General features: G+C 45.8%; 1 non-coding gene across 1 annotated transcript; it reads right to left on the bottom strand.

Annotated features, from left to right (window-relative positions):
• Positions 1-5,635: 5,635 nt before the first annotated feature.
• Positions 5,636-5,741, bottom strand: LOC133792843 (small nucleolar RNA R71). Its single transcript, XR_009874314.1, has one exon. It is a non-coding gene; the product is annotated as a small nucleolar RNA R71 (small nucleolar RNA).
• Positions 5,742-6,474: the final 733 nt, after the last annotated feature.

Raw genomic sequence — 6,474 nt, forward strand, 5'->3', positions numbered from 1 at the left:
GATTTGTTCAGATCTGTAAAATCTACACAAGTCCTCCACTTTCCATTGGGTTTGGGCACCAACACTGGATTTGAAACCCAGGCAGGGTAGTATGCTTCTCTGATAAACCCATTCACCTTCAATCGCTCTACCTCCTCCTTAAGAGCTTTTGCTCGATCCTTATCAAGCAATCTCCTCTTCTAATGCACTGCTGGATAACTTTCATCCACGTTGAGCACATGGCTGATCACAGTTGGTGAGATACCCACCATATCCTTGTGTGACCAGGCGAAGACATCTTGATTCCTTCGCAAGAATTCTATCAGCTGTGCTCTCACTTCTGCTTTCAACTTTTTTCCAATTTTGACACCTCTCATCGGGTCATTCTCATCTATAAGGACCTCCTCTAGCTCCTCGGACGGTCCCACATCGCTTTCATAATCCCCAAAGCGAGGATCGAAGTCCCTTCCCTCGCTTTGGGCAACGCCCTATTTGGTGACTTCATCACCGGATGGGGTCTTCTGCTCTTCTAAACCAAGAGTGCTCTCCTGGCCAAACTCCTCTAACATCTCTTCATCGGTTACCACTGCAAGACTCTGGTTGACCTCCATCTTGTCCACCTCCTCTCTCTCAACACATACAATCATGTTGTTCTCCTTGGCCCTTTTCTTTGCCTTAGCTACCGAGGCATTGTAGCACTCCCTAGCTTCCCTTTTGTCTCCTTGGACACAACCTATGCCAGCACTGGTCGGGAACTTCATGGAAAGGTGCCAGATTGAAACTAACGCATGCAAGTTGGTGAGTAGTGGTCGACCAATAACCATATTGTAGGCGAACGGGCAGTCAACAATCAAAAACTCAGTCATTACGGTTTCATGCTTGGGAGCTTCCCCCATCGTGACTGGTAGCTTGATTGTCCCAGCTGGTGACAATCCTTCTCCAGTAAACCCATAAATGACTTGAGAGCACGACTTTAAGTCATTGATAGATAGCTTCATTTTCTCGAAGGAGGACTTATAAATAATGTTTACAGAGCTCCCTGTATCGACCAAACATCTCTTCACCTTCATATTAGCAATTTGGACTGTCACAACAAGAGGGTCATTGTGAGGATACCTCACGTGTTTAGCATCTTCTTCAGTGAAAGTGAGGGACTCACTTTCATATCTTGGGTTCTTTGTTGGTCGTTCCTCCACCATCATAACTTCGGAGGTGGATGTCGCGCCCAACTCATGACGAAGGGTGCGAGCATACCTCTCGCTCGCCTTGTTGCTGTCTCCAACAAGATGTGGTCCTCCACATATAGTATCTAGTGTAAAGTCCACAGGTTCGGATTGCAGAGGTGGGGATCGTTGCCGCTTGAACCCAGGATTATTGTTGCTCCCCTCTCCTTGGGTCTTCTCTGCTCGGTACTTTTTTAGCTTCCCCGACTGGAGGAGAAACTCTATCTCATCTTTGAGATGATTACACTCATTCGTGTCATGACCATAGTCTCCATGGAAGCGACATAATTTTTTCATATCTCTCTTACTCATCTCCTTCTTGATTGGTGGGGTTTCCAGTAAGGGACCTCTTGATGACTAGCCAAATAGATCTCCGCTCGGCTCGCTGATAGAGTGGTGTAGTTGGTGAATCGAGGTTCATACCTCGTTGGCTTGTCGTTTGGTCCCGACTTAGCCTTCTTCTCATTGTGGCGGTCAGACCCATTATTCCCACGTTTCTTACCGCCATTCTAATCATTCCCACCATTCTTGGGGGGATCATTCGACCCGCTCGGATTGTTCAATCCATTTTCTCCCTTCTCCATTACATCATCCAACTTCATATACTTATCTGCCCGGTCTAAAAACTGTTGTAAAGTTGAAATTGGATGGCAATGGATGCTGTCCCACAAAGGACTTCGATAGATAATGTTGGAAGTGCCACCATCTTACCCTCATCTCCAACCGCAGTAGCTCGGTTAGCTTCTCTCATGAACCTTTGAATGTAGTTCCTGAGAGACTCATCTTTACCCTGCCTAATATACACCAAGTGATTGGCATAAACAGGAGGGGTTCAGGGAGTATTAAACTGCCTACAAAAATCTTTCCTAAAACTCTCCCAAGAGGTGATGGAGTCTGGTTTGAATTTCCAATACCACTCCTGGGCAGTATCTGACAATGTGGTGGGGAAGACTCTGCAGCGGAAGTCATCACTCACCCCGAGCAGCTCCATCTCATCTTCAAACTTCCCAACGTGTCTTACCGGGTCTGCCTTTTCTGTATAAACTGGCAGCACCGGTGCTTTGTATTTCTTTGGTGGTTGAGCTGCTCTAATTCGAGCATAAAAGGGGCTGCCACTTCTGTGGTCTATTGGATCAATCGCAGCTGGTTGTTTTGACAAACTCTGAACTGCTGCTGTCAAAGCATCAAGCTGGGCTTGGATGCCTGGGGCCACCGCTGGGGACTCACCTTCGGGACCGCCTGGTCGGGTGTTCCTATCCGGCAAACCATCATCGAGTATTTCTACTCGACTGGTAGGATGGATTGGCTCTTGCCCTTCGACCGGGATGGTCCTCCTTCTATCATCAATGACGTCCCTCAGGTCCTTCTGAGTAGTGTGCTTTCCCAACCGATCGAACATCGTACTCCGAGTCTTCTCGGATGGTTTGCTGGGTGGAACGTGCTCCTTGCCACTGCGCTGGTTGGGATGCCTTGGTGGCCTTCCTGTTTTAGCTGGTCGATCTTCCCCTCCTCGATGGTTATTATTATTCTTCTCCTTAGAATGGTCAGTGTGATGACTGTCAGCTTCATCACGCCCATGCCCATCTTTGAAGTGGGAAGTCTCATTGCCACGAGGAGCTTTATTGTGCTCCTGCTCAGGAGGTGTTTTCTTGCTGCCTGACTTGTGACTCCCTGACCTAGAAGTCTCTGATCGGTGGCTCCTTGAGGGGATTTTGGAGTTCCCCCTTTGAGTTGAGGCAGTGCGCGATCGGGCTCCGTCCTCCTCATGACCAGGTGGGTTACTACCACCCCTGCCTGGTCTATCAGTTTTCTTAAGATCAGCTTCTGTGGTCCTTGCCTCTGTGGTGGTTGCCACCCCAGGTGCAACCTGGACATTGGCTCGGGTCAGCTGCGTAGCTGCCTCTAGAGCGAGTGCAGCTTCGCGATGTCGCCTGTCTGCCTCCTCCTACTGTCGACGGATCTCCTCACTCCTAGCGTCCATTTCCCATTTTTGTTGCTCGAATGAGGCATTCTGCCTAGCCATTTCCTCAGCGAATGCCTCCTGCCTGGCGTTGAACTGAGCCATCTCCTTCTGGAATGCGCTCATGGCTTCCTGGAGCTCTTCCACTTATGGAGCTACGTCCTCGAGCATGACTCTAGGCTCAGTTTCACGATCTTGACCACTGGGACCCTCTGATGTAGCATGCTCCTTAAAGGAGCTCATCTTCTTGGAGGCGGCAATGGTGTTCTTAGGCACCATATTGCTTCAGGGACTGTCTGTTCTTCTCTTCAGGCTCTCAATGAAAGCACCAAAATGTTGACCGTGTTTTTAGCCAACGACGTGAGAACGTCAAGAACGATAAACCTTCAAGAGAATTTAAATGACACAGACAGTTTGATCAAGAAAAGTAAATAACACACAAGATTTTTATAGTGGTTCAGCCCCGATCAGTCGGTAATAGCCTAATCCACTTAGAGATTTTATTACTTTATCTACACTCAAGATCAGATGAACCAGTGTCAACTGAGTTTCTTCAGTGTAAATTTTCAGGAATACAAAAAGGGTTCTCTCTCAAGGAAAACGCACTTTCTCTCTCTAGAAACTCAGACCAAATCTTAAATTTCCAAAAGTCCCCTTCTGATCCCATTAACCCTCTATTTATAGGCTTGGGATCAGCAACCGATATCCCCTTAGGATCGGGATATTTTATTACTCATATTATATTTAAATTACACAAAATATTCAAAATACAACAGAATCCTCAATTTGAGCGAAAAATGAGAGATTCCTGCGCGTGCCCAGATCGATTCTTGTTGAAGCCATTTCTGGGAATTTGATGTAGTGTGATCCATTTGTTTGATGAATATCTTCTTCTGGTCGAACACATGCATGCTGGATACACACAAGTGCTGGTCGGACATATGCATGCTGGACACATGCATATGGACCATACCCCTTACTCTTCTCGGACCAAGATCCGACCACACCCTCCTTGGTTCTCCTCAGATCAAGGTCCGAGCCACACTTTCCTTGGCTCTCCTCAGACTAAGGTTCGAGCCACACTTTCCTTGACTCTCCTCGGACTAAGGTCCGAGCCACACCTTCCTTGGCTATCCTCGGATCAAGGTCCGAGCCACACCCCCCTTGGCTCTCCTCGGAACAAGGTCCGAGCCACACCTCCCTTGGCTCTCCTCGGATCAAGGTCCGAGCCACACCTCTTAGGGCTTTCCTCGGACTAAGGTCCGACCGGACCTCTTGTGGCTTCGCCTCGGACCAAGGTCCGACCCCATCTCCTAGGGCTTTCCTCGGACTAAGGTCCGAGCACACCACTTGGACTCCTCGGACTAAGGTCCGAGCACATCACTTGGACTCCTCGGACTAAGGTTCGACCGGACCTCTTGGGGCTTCTCTTCGGACCAAGGTCTGATCACATCCTTTGGAGTGTTTTCCTTGGACCAAGGTCCGATCGGGCACCCCTAAGCCAAGTACTCTCCTCGGGTGCACTTGGCTTGGTTATGACATCTCTCAACCAGTCCAAACTCTTCACTGATGTACTGGGCTACTGCTAAGCTAGATCACCCAACTATTCCATGCCACTTGTCATTTCTATTGCCACATCATCATTTTCAAATTTTGGGATAACAACAGCCAAATAGAAATTTAAAAGCAATTATTGCTAATTGGTTGATAGTCATTGTGGGAACGATACTTTACTTACTATTTTAGTACTTGAATCAATTGTGTATACTTTCACATCATATTTTACCGATCAAGTTTTCGGCGCCATTGCCGGGCACTAATATCCAATATCGAAATTAATTATTTTTATTTCTACTTTGGTTTTTACTTTTAGTACTCATTCAAATTGTGACTGTATTGTGTTTCAGGAATTGTTGGTATATGCGACGAAGTAGACAAAAGGAACTCATACTGGTAGATCTTGAAATTGAAAGAACATGCAGACAAAATTGAAAGATAAAGAAAATGCTGGACTTTTCCATGGCTGAGAATCAAGGAAATACAGCAAAAAATGCTGCTAATGTTAATAATATCCCAAATATTGCTGAGGTTTCAGTGGAACAAGGACCAAGGACGCTTAGAGATTATGTACTTCCTACTGTCACAAGAGTGCATTCATGCATTAGCACCCCACTATTGCTGCAAATAATTTCGAGATTAAGCCAACAATATTACAAATGGTACAGTCCCTGTTCAGTTTGGAGGGTTGCCCACGGAAGATCCAAATTTGCACATAGCTAATTTCCTAGATCTATGTGCAACATTTAAGATGAATGGGGCGAGTGACGATACGATTAAACTTAGATTATTCCCATTTTCTTTATGAGACCGGGCGAAGAGTTGGCTAATTTCATTGCAAGCTAATTCTATCACAACATGGGATGAGTTAGCCCAGAAGTTCTTAGCAAAGTTTTTCCCTCCAAAAAAAGCTGCAAAGTTGAGAGAGGAAATCAATAATTTCTATCAGACAGAAGGGAATCGTTGTATGATGCATGGGAAAGAATTAAATAGTTGTTAAGGAAGTGCCCACATCATGGTATAGAGAAGTGGGTGCTAGTCCATAATTTTTATAATGGGTTGAATGGTACTACTCGTACCATAATAGATGCTGCAACAGGAGGTGTGTTCATGAGCAAGAGTGCTAATGAGGCATATGAATTTCTAGAGGAGATGGCAATGAATAACTACCAGTGACCAACTGAAAGGGGACAAACAAAGAAGGTAGCTGGTATGATTGAATTGGATGATATTTCCATGCTTACAGCGCAAGTGGCAGCTTTAACGAAGCAGTTACAACAGAGCAACTTGTCAGCCCAAACCATGCAAGTTCAAAGTTTATGTGGGGCATGTGGGAGTGCTCATCCATTAAATCAGTGATCTGCCATGGATATGAATAATATACCTATGGAACAAGTCCAAGATATAGGAAATTTTCAAAGACCAACCAACAACCCCTTTTCGATGTCATATAACCAAGGGTGAAGGAATCATCCTAGCTTCTCATGGATAAATAATTAAGCTGCACAACAGTCTTTCCCTCAAAGTCAGCAACAATACTCACCCCCACAGCCACAACAACATCAACCAACACATATGAAACAACCTGACGCACGATCCGATGTACTGAACCAGTTTATGAGCGAAACCAATGCATCTATCAGAAGTTTGGAGACTCAAATAGGGCAGTTGGCTACTTTGATGAAAAACCGTGCTCAAGGGAACTTACCAAGCACTATTGAGGTAAACCCAAAAGAGTAGTGCAATGCAATATTG

This window comes from Humulus lupulus, chromosome 7 (genome assembly GCF_963169125.1).
Source record: "Humulus lupulus chromosome 7, drHumLupu1.1, whole genome shotgun sequence".
Lineage (NCBI taxonomy): Eukaryota > Viridiplantae > Streptophyta > Magnoliopsida > Rosales > Cannabaceae > Humulus > Humulus lupulus.